The sequence below is a fragment of the Sturnus vulgaris genome, chromosome 4, assembly GCF_052056855.1.
Source record: "Sturnus vulgaris isolate bStuVul1 chromosome 4, bStuVul1.hap1, whole genome shotgun sequence".
Taxonomy (NCBI): domain Eukaryota; kingdom Metazoa; phylum Chordata; class Aves; order Passeriformes; family Sturnidae; genus Sturnus; species Sturnus vulgaris.
In genome coordinates, this window is record NC_142246.1 from 64,514,597 (window position 1) to 64,528,656 (window position 14,060).

Below are 14,060 nucleotides of genomic sequence, written 5' to 3' on the forward strand. Positions count from 1 at the left end.
CTGGAAGTGATGGCGGGATGGCGGCGGAAGTGCCGCCCGGGAAGAGGCTTGCCTTTCCCTTTCGCAGTGCCAGGTGTCGACCTCGGGCGGTCCTGCTGCCTCCAGCCCCGCCGCGCCGGGCAGGGCAGCGCTGCCCGCAGGCCGGATCGATCGCCCGGTGTGCAGCAAGCCAGAAATGACACACTCAGGAGAAACATCGGGTGTCTGTTCCAGAGTCACACAACCCTCTGATAATCCACAGATCAAGTGCCCAAACTATCAGGATTTTTATTATTTATACATTTTAGCAGACAAAGGAGTTAGTGTTTATTGGCTACAAGTTACACAGTTCTCTCATGAATCAGTATTTTAATTATTCTTTCTCTTCTCATGCTAATTAATCCCGCGCTCAGTCTCTCTTTTGTGGGTTTTTGGGGTCGGTGCTCTGTGGGTTGCTCGGGATCGGTCCCTGCCGGAATCACCTGTTACCCTGCTGGAGCACAATTACAGATTTGTCTTCATTTGTTTCTGCCTTGTCTTGGCAGTTCTGCCAGATGTCCTTGTGCCCCTAAACTCTGCATTTTTGGTGCACACTATGGGACACCACAGTGGTACATCCTTCTTCCCGAGCTTTGTAAACCTCCCCTGCATCTGACAACATTGAAGCCTGTCCAGCCCCAAACCTTAAGACAATTTTACCGAAAAGTAATTTGTTTTCCTAACACCTGGATGTCACCTAGAGCTTGTTGAGTGCTCTCTCTTTCATGAGTTGAGTTAAATCTCCCCTCTCGCTGGTAAGGCTTGAAAGTAGATAAAAGATCAAAACACCAGAGTATATTCTTTCTTAAGAAAATTTTTATATATTCCACATCTTGCAGCAATTGGGCTAGATGATTTCAAGGAGTGTGTTGCCATGGATCCTGCCTTGCATTTGCTGAATGGAGGGTCAGCCTGAGTGTTCCATTTCGTTTCAGTGACTACTTCCATTGTATTGTAATTGATTGTTTCAGTAAACATGGCTTGAACACAGAATTGTATGCAAAGTTGGGGGTGTTGAAAGGGAGCTGGCAGGCTTGCTTGATTGCATTCATATGGTTTTTGATGTGTGGAAATTGAAGTAACTTTTACACAAAATCAAAAGCCACACAGCAGGTCTGATGGCCTATGTCCCACAGAGGATTTCAGAGCATGGAGCGACTTGTTTGGCATCCTCTCTCTGGGTTCCTTCACTCATAGGGGTGCAGAGTTTCATGTGGGGAAACCATTGATGTGTGAACTTCAATTGTTTGCATATCTTATTCCTACTTTCAAAAACTGTGAGGAGAGGGGGTGCATGTTGTGTGTTAAGAGGCAATGTAACTGCTTAGGGAGAAATCCGACTTTCAAAGCATTGGAGCATTGCATGAAAATAAAGCTTGAAAGTATTTATCTCTATTTGAAAGTATTCTTACTTGGTGACAAGATGACATGGTGATTTTATCACATTACTTGTATAAAGTTGTTCCAAGGTAGCCAAACCCCAGGAAATACATATTAAAAAATCAAAGATTCAGTGCCTAAGAACTGGTAACAGAAACGGAGGAAAGAAATATGTTGTACTGCAGGACCTGGGTGTAAGCTACAGCTCCCACCTAGTTTGTATATGAAACAACTCTGAGCAAATATTTGGGAAAAAAACGATTGTGCTATACTTCCCATCTGGCAACTTGGCACAGTTGCTGTGATATTTAAACATAACTGGGCTGAAATCTTCTTGTCAGAGGAGTCCTGGCTGCAACAGCAGCAGAAGTGTGTGAGTTTGATGTTGGGAAGGCAGAAGAATTGCAACAATGTGGAGAAATGCAAGGGTGGTCAGGTCCTTCCTGACAGTCTTTACGCCCACGCATGGATTGCACTGAGGTAGTTCATTTAAAGTAGGAGCTACTGGAATTTTAGGAAGTCCAGCAGGTGCATCCTTAAAGCGTGGGTTTGCACAGACAACACGGAAATTTCTAGCTGATGAGACTTGTTGATTTTTTAATATCAAAATTAAACTGTGCTGCTGCTTCAAGGGTTTCACTTCCCACGGGATCTTTTAAGGGATTAAATAGCTTCATACCAATATGAATATTTTTCATTATATTTATACTTAAACAGAAATTACATTTGGTGTGGAATGTTAAGAACCAAAATAACTTTCACTACATGTTTTGGAATTTTGTAATTTGAATTTTGTGATTTACTGTAACAGTACATACACACAATACAGGACTATTGTTTTCTCAGTTCTCTTTGCTTCCAGTCTACAGGACTGATGTGTAAAGTATCTGATGTTGACAGTACATTGCACAACACTTCTCTGTGATATAATTAGATTTGTCGAGGTAAGCTTGACAGATTTTAAGGTCTTGGTTTAAATTAAGCATTTCTAAAATGTGAGTTTACAGATGCTTCTGTATCATCATGTTCAGTCAATTAATAAATTATATTAAGACTGTCAAAAATACCATGCAGTACCTTAAAAGAATTCTACCTTCCTCTTGTGGTCAGTAGTTGCCTTCAAGTCTTATCTTCATAGAGACTTTGGTTGAAGTAAAGATCATAACCTGTTTACATTTTAAAATCCCATTTCTTGGGTGACAGCAGGGCAAATAACCAGCAGTAGCAGTTGGATCTGTCTCTAGTCAGAAAACTTTCCATGGCAGCAACTATGATGTATTATTACTGGTAGTTATTCTTTGTTCATGTACCTTTGCAGATGAAGGACATGCAAAATAATCCACTGCTTGGCTCAGCCAGGAGCCTGTATTTGCTCAAATATTTATTTTAATGCTTCTTATCTCTACTCTTGCTTACACACAGATGTGTGAAAACTACACAATATGGAGCAATCACCTGGGCAAGAAAAGATACACAGTTAAAAAGCACAAGGACAAGCCTAGGAGCTCTCTCTTGTAGGTAAGGAGAACCAGTCCCCTGAATCACTTGCTTAGTGTGAAGTGTTAAAAGTTACTCAGCAACATGTTCTTCTACAGAGTCTTTTTAAAGATAATCACTTTGCCAAGAATGCAGAAAGTCTGCTAATGGGAGGTAAAACTGCTCTGAAACAATTAACACCCCCCCAAAACCCTCAGCACAAATTATTCCAGTTGTGTACAGTTCTTGAGCACGTGAAATAACATATGGAGAAAGCCCTGGGAGGGAGATACTGTGAAAGCATGAAACAGATAAGGGACCCTGTTTGCAAGTAGGTGCAAATGCAGTGGAAGCTCATGACAGTTTCATTCATGAGATTTCGATTTTTGTTTTGAGTTATGTTTTGTTTTAATGCACTACCTCATTGTAAGTTAATGAGCTAGTCTGTGAAGTGAGCATCAAGTAAATTGTCACCAATAACTCAGCATGGCTGAGTAACTCTATCTGCTGCCTTAATGAAAAACATCAAATGCAGTCAATGGCAGTCTCCACAGACCTTCCCTGCACACTGTTTCTTATTGGTTTCTGGAAATATGTGATAATCTTGTTTGTTTGGGGTTTTTTTGTTCCTTACTCGTGTTAGATTTCTGTTAATCTTATCTTCAGCAGCCCTCCTGCTTGGCTACATCATTTACATGTTCTCTTTGGCTTTATTATTTTACAGATAGAACACTAGCTAATAAAGACATTTTATTCATTATTTGGGGTATACTTAATGATAATTTGTTCCTCTTAGTTCTAAATCTCTATTTTACTGCAAATGTGCCAAAATCTACATTGACCCTCCATCAAAATTAGTGCCCTGAGCTTTTAGTTTATTAACCAGGAGAGGGAAATGGTGATGGGGAGGCAGTAGGGGAGGATTACATCGTGATTGCATTGCATCTTATTAGCCAATTATAATCCATATCCAAAGTGTAGCTTACAGATTTCTCAGTAAAAATTTCAAAGGCACAGAAACAGAAGGCAGAGGGAAGTTTATAGCAAATGGGTACAGGACAGGAATAGTGAGGTCTAACTCAAGGCTTCATGGTAATTTATGGACCCCCATTGGGATTTTTAGTTCATGTGTATACTGATGCAGGCTACTAGCAGTCTCCTGCATTTTTAATGAATAATAACATTTATAATTCAAAGTAATTAGTAAACAGAGATGTAAACCCATCCATATCATAATTCAAACACAGGAGGGTCACACTAACCTTGCCAGAGCAGCAATATACAATTTATGAAGAGTAACATTTCCAAAAAGGAACATAGTTATACTGTTGTTATTATAAAGAGTGGCACATAAAGGCAACATTGACATTAGAACTCCAGCACGCCCGTGTCTGGACACAACTGTTGTAGGATTTGGCACTGCTTTGCACCGCACCCTCACAAATGATTTGGGGGTTTGGCACAAAATGAGGTAAATTATTAAGTAAGCAAATAGAGGAAAGGAAGGAAGTGATACTGTATTAATAATACGAGCATATTTTTAGAATAAAAATTATCTAAAATACTATGTCCTCTGGATAAATAAGGTAATGAATTATATATGCTAATAATACATTAAGGAAGTAGATAACAAAAAGTTTACTGGGAGCTTTTGAGAGCTACCCAAGTCCAGTCTGATTTCTGAAGCTGTCCTTTGCATGTTTGCAGCACAGAATGGGAAACCATACTTTCTTTATCATAGGTGTAGAATGAAAGGTAGATTTGTGAGCAGCTAGAGAACATGTCAAAGAAAAAGCCACTAAATACCTGCTAATCAGGTTTAAGAAGGAGGAACATTTTTTCTTATAAAACATAGGTGGTTCTATTAGAACTGTGTTGCTGTAGGTGGTTCCAGGGACCTTGGTAAATAAGGCATCTGTTCCCCTTATAAACTATGTTGTAGAAGACATATTCTAAACAGTAACTAATTTTTTGTTTCCTTAGGGATTGCTGAAGGCCCGAGAAGGCAAACAGGTGTGCATGCCTAAATTGGAAGGCACATGTGTGAACCAAGGTACAATGGCTGAAGTGTAATACTTCAGTGTACCAGTGTAGAGGTACCAATGTACCATTAGACTTTCATCAGGTTAGATTTTGCAGCTGCTTGCCCTCCTTCCTCTTTAAAGGTGAACTGAAAAGCGTGGTTTATTTGCCTGATTCTGTGACTGTGCTAAATGCATGTATTAATTGTACTCAGCTGGGTTTCCTGATACAGTCTTATAAGCAATATGCAAACAAACGCCCCATTGGTTTTAAATGAGCAAAATAATGTTGACCATTACAATTTGTGCAGAAAGAATTCACATCATGAGAGGTTTACGTCCAAAAACCAGACAGAGGAGTCCTGTAACTTTATTAGTGAACGAAGGGAGAGACCATGAGGCATTTCCTATGAGGTCTTTCAGATTGTTGGAGGACACAGCCCTGTTATGATCCTGATTTTCCCAGCCACTTCACCCTCTTTCTTTCCCCATTGGCTGAGGTACTTGGAAGGCACAGACTTCCCGATTCACCTACTACACGTTCCCGTTAGTGTGGGAAGATGGTTTGTAGGGATAGTGCAGAAGGCAATTTTCCTCAATGAATTACAGCTGTACTGATTACTGAGAAGTGGAGACAGCCTTGCCTGACAAGTGAGGATGGGGGTTATAAAAGAGTGGGACAGCTAGCTGAGAGTTAGAGTTACAGGTAGAGTTGGAGCTTAAGAACCGGGGTCTGCTGGCTGTGCTGTAGGGAGGAAGGGACTTGTGGCCGTGCAAGAGACAGATAAAGTAAAAAGTTGTTGTGTGAGGGCCAGAGATGGTTAGGCAGCTGGGTAAGGGACGGCTTGGGGCTGGCCAGTCATGCAAAAGGAAACTTGTGGAGAGGAGACAAGGAGTCAGTGCTGTGTGGAGCTGCCTCTGAGGAAAAGAGTCAGAGTTGCTTGAGAGAAGTCCACTGGGAGAAGGCGTGAAAAGTTTTTAACAAAGGACTGATGATGGTGTCAGTCCAGTCTGTCTAATTGCTACACCTTAGCATGCACACAACCACACCTACACCACTCCTTGCATAAGATAGCTCTATGAAGGCTTTATTCTTTTTCTCGAAGTTTGGGAATTAAGCATGATCTTGGCTGAGCAGCAATCTGTGTCAATTAATAACGTTTTCTGCAGCTAGTAGTTTCTCCCGTTACTTCCTTATCTACAAGTCTCTGGCCCTATCTACAAGCAGATTCACAGCACCTGCTTGAAATCATGTTCATCTTATTCCTTTCAATCATATGACTTGGGCTTAACAACACTTCGTAAAGTGCCGGTTTTTGCCGTGAAAACAGGCTGTGCTTGCCGTAGTCAAGAGGTTTTTCGGTGTGATGCTGAGGGCAGAGAAGGGTTCTGCTCTACACTGCGAATTAGGATGGGCGCTAATGTTCCCCGGGGGAAAGCAGGGTGGCGGGAGGAGCGGGTGCCCGTCTGTCGGGGGACGCCCCGTGGAGCGCCGCCGTGCAGCGGAGAGCGGTGCGGCCCCGCCCGGCGAGCAGCGAGGCGGGCAGGACGTGCCCCGGGCGCAGGGGGCGGGCAGGGCAGGGCCGGGCTGCTCGGCACGAACACGCCCGGCCCGCGGTGCCCGGGTGGAGGCGGCAGCGGGGGTCGGTGCGGGCAGCGCCCGCGGGAGATGCGGCTGCGGCTCGGGCAGGTGCTGCCGGCGCTGTGCCTCGGCGCTGCCTTCCCCCTGCTGTGGTACGCGGTGTGGCAGGCGAGCCGAGGTGAGAGCGGGGGTGCCCGGTCCCGTCCGTGCGGGGCGGGGAGCGCGGTGGCCGCCGCTGTGCCCATCTCGCTGGCCGGGGCAGCGAGCGCTGGCTCCCGCTCCGCTGCGCCCGCACGGAGCCGCGTCCGGCGCTACCGCGGGCAGCGGGGTCGTGCGGGCAGGGCACGGCATGGCCGGGGTTGCGGCGGGTCCCCCGTCCCCTCCCGGAGCTGCGGAGCCGCTCGGCTCTCCGGGTGTGCTGTGCAAAAGAGGGACCTGTGCGGCCTCGAGGCTTGGCCGCGTGTAAGGCTGAGCTCGCCTGCTCTTCCCCCGGGGTCGCGGCTTTACTGCACCCAGGCACCACCTTGTGAAACAGCTCACAGGGCTGGATCCTTGGGCCGTGCTTACCCTATTATACCACCCTAAGTTTAAGAAACATTAAAAGTTTCTTTTTAACTTTTTTTTTCTCCTCTAACTTTTCTTTTCCCCCTTTTCCCCCCTATTTTTCTGACAATCACCTTGCATTAAGATGGAAAGAAAAATCTAAACGTAAGTGCTGTGACTGTCACTTTTAAAGCAGCTTTGATTTCATCGTCGTGGAGGATAAAGTAGCGTTATCCATCCTGTAATTGTATTTGTGCCTCACGTACAGTCGCTTGTACATATTTCCAGGACCAGAATGCAAAGGAAAAAACCTGATTTTTTATATTTTATTTCTATACTTTAAAATGATATGCTGTCTTTTTAGTAGGTTACGTAGGTGGCATGTGCCAGATAGATCTCCATAAAGGCACGTCTAAGATTCTGAGCTGATATAGGATAGATAAAACCTATTGTATTTTCCAAAAGGAAATGAGAAGGTCTTTCCAAATAGGATTTCTGAGACTTGCAGACATGGTTTGTTATGGTTGGGGTGAGGAAAAGAGAGTGGATCTTTGGGTGTTTGCCACGTACACCTTTATAATAGGTTTGGTTTTATAGGTGCAGAAGAATTAGAATATACCAATTAATAATTTCTGGGATGAGCAGATAATTTGTTTATATTAATTATTGCTGCAGCAAATAAAAGTATTGGTAGAGATGTTGGTCCCACAATGGCGTATTTAATAGAGTCAAGGAAGTGTTGATCCTCTTGCCTTTTAGATCAACTGTATGGTTGTTTTTCTTACAACATTTTATGTTTTCTTCAGTGGCACTCCTGCTAGGAGTGGGGAAGGAAAAATGAGGGACGTGTCTTAGGAGACTAAGATCGAAGAGACATCAGAATGAAAATGTTTGTCAAATCTGCAGTTACCATTGTGTTGTCTTGTGGCTCATGTTTTGGGACTCCATTACTGGCATCACATTTTCATCTAACTTTCTTTTTGATGTTACTCTGACGTTCCATACTGGGCTGTTTTCCTTTGGGATTTTGTTTGTATTTTGTTTGTTTTAAGCAAGAGGGATAATGTGTGTTGTGGTGTATATGTGTTGTCTTAATTTCTCTTTGCACAGTTGGCTCCTCCTCCACAGTAAACTGAGTAACTAATTCCTCTCAGATGGTATAATTTTCCTAATTACTATTATTATTAGACCCTGTTATTTGGCAAACTGTTGACCATTGCCTATGTGAATATGTAGTCTTTAGACTCTCTTAAGCTTGGTAAATCTCACAAATGTGTAAATAAAATAGTTAATATTATTAACTAAAGGGGAAAATAGTAGTATGTGGTGAATGACTTTCTATTAAGTTTATTTTACTGAAAGTATAGTCTTTGCTCCCAAGGGGTGTTAGAAGACAAACCTTCTACCCATCCAGGAGACAGCCAGGTGTAGGTAACAACAGACATTGTTACTTTTTTCTACAGAGAAGAGAAGCATTGGGAGCAAACCCACTAATGTTCTGTTGTTGTCACAGGGTATTTGTTTAAGAAAGTGGTTTGAAATTAATCTTTTGTTCTGGAAACAGGCAGATATCTCTGCTGAGAGGTAATGTTGTTAAATGTTGTTAAACCTCCGGTTTTTTCCTTCTGCGCTGCTGAATTTGCTCTCCACTGTTATACTTGGAGCACTACAGGAATTTCCACTTTTGGTGCATCTCAGACTATGATGTGTGTTTTCTTTTTTAATGCCTTTTTTACTTAGCCCACCAGTTATTGTGAGTACTGTTACAGCTTCTCAGCTCCGAGCTCTTTCCCTCATTTGTCAAATGTTTTCTGGCTCATTTTCTTTCATGCATTTTCTAGAACTTTTTTTAACTTCTCTGCTCTGCCTGTTGAAATGTTTAGGCTGCTCTTGATTTTTGACTACAATCTATCACACTAAGCAGCAGTAGTCTGTAGTATTCCCTCAGGTTTCTGTCTAGCTAATTGTTTCTTGAAAAGCAGTGATTTTGGGATAGTAAATAAGCTTGGTAAAACTAGGACAGGGCACCCGAGCTCAAGACTAATGGTCTTAAGTACTTCCTCTATATGAGAATATATATATTCTTAGAAGTATATTCTTCTTTTATATACTTATATAATATAAAAATACTTAATAGTCCCATAAACTATTGTTCAGTTTGTCTGCAGTCTCAGAACCCTTCAGCCTTGAATATTAGAAGTTTAAATCAGATATTGGCTCTGTCCCAATTTCTGTGCAAATAAAAATCAATAGCTTAAGTCAGTGACCTTTAAATGTCTTACAATAAAGGTAGGTTGGGAGATTTGAGTTGAAATGTATTTGCTGTCAATGACAACAGTAAATAATTGGCTCTTTGGTGCTGCTTGTGATTATTATGTGCAGCCTGAGTATTGACTTGGAGTTGTGAGACTAAAATCAAGTACACAAAACTAAAACTGGCATAGCAGGGAAGAAGCTTCTTGCTCATTCACTTAAAAATAAAAGATCAGAATCTACCACAGCCACTAGACTTCAGTTATTGTGGACAATACAGAGTATATTTTAACTATGATTAGGAAGATGTTTTTATAATCACTTTTTCCATTGCTTTATAAATATAAGCAAAGGCTTCATACTATGTATTCTGATATTTTTGTGGCCAGGAAAAAAAAAAAAGAGATAAAAGTAATTGTGGACACAACTGGTAATGATCAGATCTTCAGCGAAAGCTGTGTCTGAAGTTGTGTGGTGATTCCTTCAGCATCCACTGGAGTGCTTGTGAACACAGGCTGTTGTTAGCCAGCACTCAGCTGGGCAATTCCTCTTCCATGTCCTGCATGGTTTCGCTGGGAACTTTTTGGTCCCTCTCCAGGCCCCAAGCCAAACCTGTCTGAAGCAACGAGTTTGTATCTAAGCATAGGAAAGGCTATGGTTAGGATGATGCAGAGGTTTCTGCTTGCGAAACTGAGTTACAATTCACTTGTTAATTCACCTGACCAAAATTGTTTCTTCTCAGAAAAACACTCTTCATATAGAGTTCTGAGAAATAGTATACAACTTAGAATATATGTTGTGATTTTTCTCACAGTTTTAGCTATTGTTTTCCATGTAAATACTAATCCGTAAAAAAATAAATCACGGGTATACAAAAAAAATATTAGATGTAAGGAGGTAGCAATTTTTTCCCTACTTGTAAAACAGGAGGCAAAACCACATTATAAACTCATTATGAACTTTTTGTAAGTCACAGCAATGAGGTAAATTGGATTTTTTTTGGCAGTGTTTCTTCAGGCTGCTATCAAGGGTTACAAGATTAAATCTCTTTGAATTGATTTGTAATGTGTTGCTGCCCTCTTCACCTAAATTTGTGGGATACTTTGTCCAATTAAATTAAACATAAGCTTTGCCTGGAGGGTAGGAGAAGTTGATGTTGAAATATGATGTCACAAGGATCTAGGCATGTCAATATGCACATGTTGGGTCAAACGCTGTGGAACTTGAATTTCTTTAGTTATTCCTTTGGAGTGGGATCAACAAGAGACAAACTGCTCATATGATGACATTCACAGAAGTATATGTAAGGATCATAAATTTTTTTTAACATCTACATTTTTAATTTGTTCCACAAGATGAAATACATTCATGTACATGCTAGTCCAGACAGCATGATTGCACTTTTCTTGTATTTCAGTCATCTTCTGCCTATGATGTTATGCTTTGTTTCAGCTGTGCAGCCAAGTGCAGCTCCCCAGGAGACTGTGTCATTTGTGATGGAGTTCTTTGTGGGTTTTCTGTCCAGTTCCAACTGGCATACTCTGGCTCAAAACTTCAATTAAATAGTGGCAAATTGACAGACTTGATAATGAAGTCTTGAATTACACTGCCCTTACTTCAGCCAATACAGCTTATCCAGATTTCTGAACATGCAGAAGCCAATCTTCCTGTCTTCTCTAGAACTGCTAGGCTGTGTTTAACCACCACTTTTCCCAGCTGTGTGGTAGGCTACATCTTCCCTCCATGTGTACATTTCCTTCCAGTGGCACCGAGAGCAAACAGAGGTTATTGCACATTCAGATTTTGTCTCAACATGCAGTTGGGTTGTGGCTGAAATGTAGAGTGTGATAAGGAAAGAGTTTTTCAGTCCATCAATTGCTTACTCAGTTTCTTTGTGTAGTTCTGCATTTTTGGCTTCAAAAATCCCTTCCAACATATAACAGCTACAAATGATCCACTTAAAGCTTAGTATTTAGTCCAAAATTTTATATCAAAATTCATGTCCAAGACTAAAAGCTGTGTAGTTGTACTGGCTTCAAAGTGTTTACTTTACTAAACGAAGATTCTGCTGCTTCTTGCTGTTCAGGCAGCACTGTGCCTAAAGAGTAGAAGAACTTAGCCATAAATCTTGAGGTACAAAAGGAAGCCAGTTATTGTTGGGTTTTGTGGAGGAAAGGATAAGGGACCATTTCAGACCTCTTTTTGTTTGCTGTACAGTCTCCCCATAACCTTAAACAAGTGTAGCCATATGACCTTTGTGCTTTCCTAGTGTTGTGCTCAGTCTTGAAGAACAGAGTCTAGAAATACCTTAGTCGGTGACTAGGCATTTAACTAAATGTGTGTATGATTTAGTAGTTGTTGCTACCTCAGGAAAAAAGTGAAATACTTAAATATTTAAAATATCAGCCAGAACAAAGCAATAGAAATTGCTTGAAGTGAATGAGTACTAACTTAAAACCAAAATATACCGATTATGGGCAAACACCATAAAATATCTATTAAATTTCTATTTTTTTTTTCACTTATTTTAATAATATTGCTTTCCTATATGGTGGTGTTCTGACTGAATGCTTTAAGAGCACTTTTCACTATACTCAAATATAGGAAAAGACAAGTCTAAAATGAGGATTGTTTGCTGACATTGAAGAAAACATTATTAGAGCTTAAGCTGTATTTTCTTTGAAATAACTTTGCTTATCTATTTTCAGATACAACGTGTAAATTGTTCAATAAAAAGTATTCTGTGCCAAACTCAAGACTGAGTCCATGTTCATTAGACAATATTTTGAGATCTTTAAATCCAGTTATTAACTTTTATCTGCCTTTAACTCTGTAAGGTGTGTGTTTGTTTTAACACTGAAAGTATTCTGACTCTCTTCCTAGTATGCCCTGTATGGGAATAGATGAACCCTCTCTCCCCTTTCCCAAATTGCTGGCACAGTGCTTTTCTTTGATGTCCCTGGGTTAATGCAAAGTGCCTCCACTGCCTTGTAGCTCCTGATGGAGACACTGTCAAAGGCGAGTAGATGTCTCTAATATTTTGGAAGATGCAAATAATATTGTGCTGTAAGAATCTAAACAAAATAGTTAAAGGTAATGCATGTTGTTGAATTTAAGTGTTTGCCTAAGAACTTGTTGTTCTGACCTGAGACAGAGGCATTGTTTAAGGAATTTTTTTTCCTTCCTTAATCAGAGAGCACAAAACCTGAGCGTGCAAAGCATGTAACAAGGTTCAGAAAGGTATTTCATATTAGATCTGTTATAGAGAGATAATAAACTGCCAGTTATTAGTGCAATGCATGCCTCAGTAGTTTAATATGCCTCATTAACCTGAACAGTGAGCAGTGGTTCCAAGCACAGAGTATGACGAGATCTTTTGCAGTTAGTGTGCTTATATTTTTTTTCTTTTAAGGAGGCCGTTAACCAAATTTCAGTTTCTAAAGGAAACAGTCTTTAGGTATGATAAGCAACATAGCTTGTAGTCAAGAAATAGGAACAAGATTTACTGCTGGACTTTGAAGTGTTTTCTTCCCTCTTTTCTTCCACTCCAAATTCACCTTTTCTTTTCTGTTTGAGTGCTAGGAGCAGATAGTGATGAATTGTTCCACAGCTCTTAGATATTGCCAGAAATCATTGAAAAGACTGGAAGCATTTATGATCGTACAGGAAGTATATGTGTGTAGAGCTAAGAGAAATAATCAGTTGGCTTTAAGAATGAGTATTTGCTTTAGAGATTGGTATTGTTTCTAAACAGTTTCAATTTTCAGTGCAGGAAGTTTTATATTTATAAAATGTATCTATTTGGAGATAAGAGGGCATTTAAAACCATTTTAAGTGTTGCTCTCTTAGAATTACAGTATCAATAGGTCTATATGCCAAAGTGTAGTTAACAGTCAGAGGAAAGCTACAGTAGAGCTGAAAATTCACTGCAAAAGCTTTTGAGTGCTGTCACTGTGTCTGGGAGGTGGCTGGGTCTGCTTTTGCTTCCATGGCTTGTAGCTAGTGTAGTCCTATTGACTTTTCCTAGAAAGGGAATTCAGTGAAATGCTCTCAGCCCATCAGAGTGATTCATCTTCAGCTCACCAAGAGAGGAGAAGAAACCTTTACCTAGAATCCCAGAATATGCTTAGGTGGAAGGGACCCACAAGGATAATTGAGTCCAGCTCCTGGCCCTGCACAGAGTCACACCCTGTACCTGAGAGTGTTGTTTAAATGCTGCTTGAACTTTGTCAGACTTGGTGCTGTGACCACGTCCTTAGGTATGCCAAAAAATTTTGCTTGTTTGGGTTCTAGCTCTGTAGCCTGATATGCCTTGTGATAGATTTTTTTAATTTGAAATCTATTTCAACCTATTTTATGTTTTTTAGAGGTAGACTCTTGATTGGTTTTGACCTTCCATTTGTTTTTTGGGTTTTTTTTTTAATATTTGCTCTCCAGTTTTCTTAGGGAAGCTTACTTAATCAAGTAGAAGTGTCTTGTTGCATGAAGCTGAAATAAACCAGGTTTCCCCTCCCTTCAGCAATGCTAAATTTATGTTCATAGCTCCATAGTATAACATACTCATAAATATTAATGACTTTGTTGCAAGTCAAAACATTGAGTGTCAAAAATTTTAGGAAGCATTCATTTAATGGGATTTTACTAAACATCCTTTAAAATTTTAATGAGGTAAATGATGATAGTATGCATCTTGTTTCTTTTTTCTATCCACTTTTTTCCTAGATGTTTTAAACTTCAGTCTTCCAATCACCCATTTATTGATTAAATTAAGGACTTGTGTTTAATGC

At 40.5% G+C, this 14,060-nt stretch overlaps 1 protein-coding gene across 1 annotated transcript in view; it reads left to right on the top strand.

Moving 5' to 3' along the window:
• Positions 1-258: 258 nt before the first annotated feature.
• MGAT4D (MGAT4 family member D) overlaps positions 259-14,060 on the top strand; it is a 39,685-nt gene continuing 25,883 nt past the window's right edge. The window contains exon 1 of the mRNA XM_088164147.1: positions 259-2,916. The gene's annotated coding sequence lies outside the window, so the exon portion shown is untranslated. The remainder of the gene's footprint in view (positions 2,917-14,060) is intronic.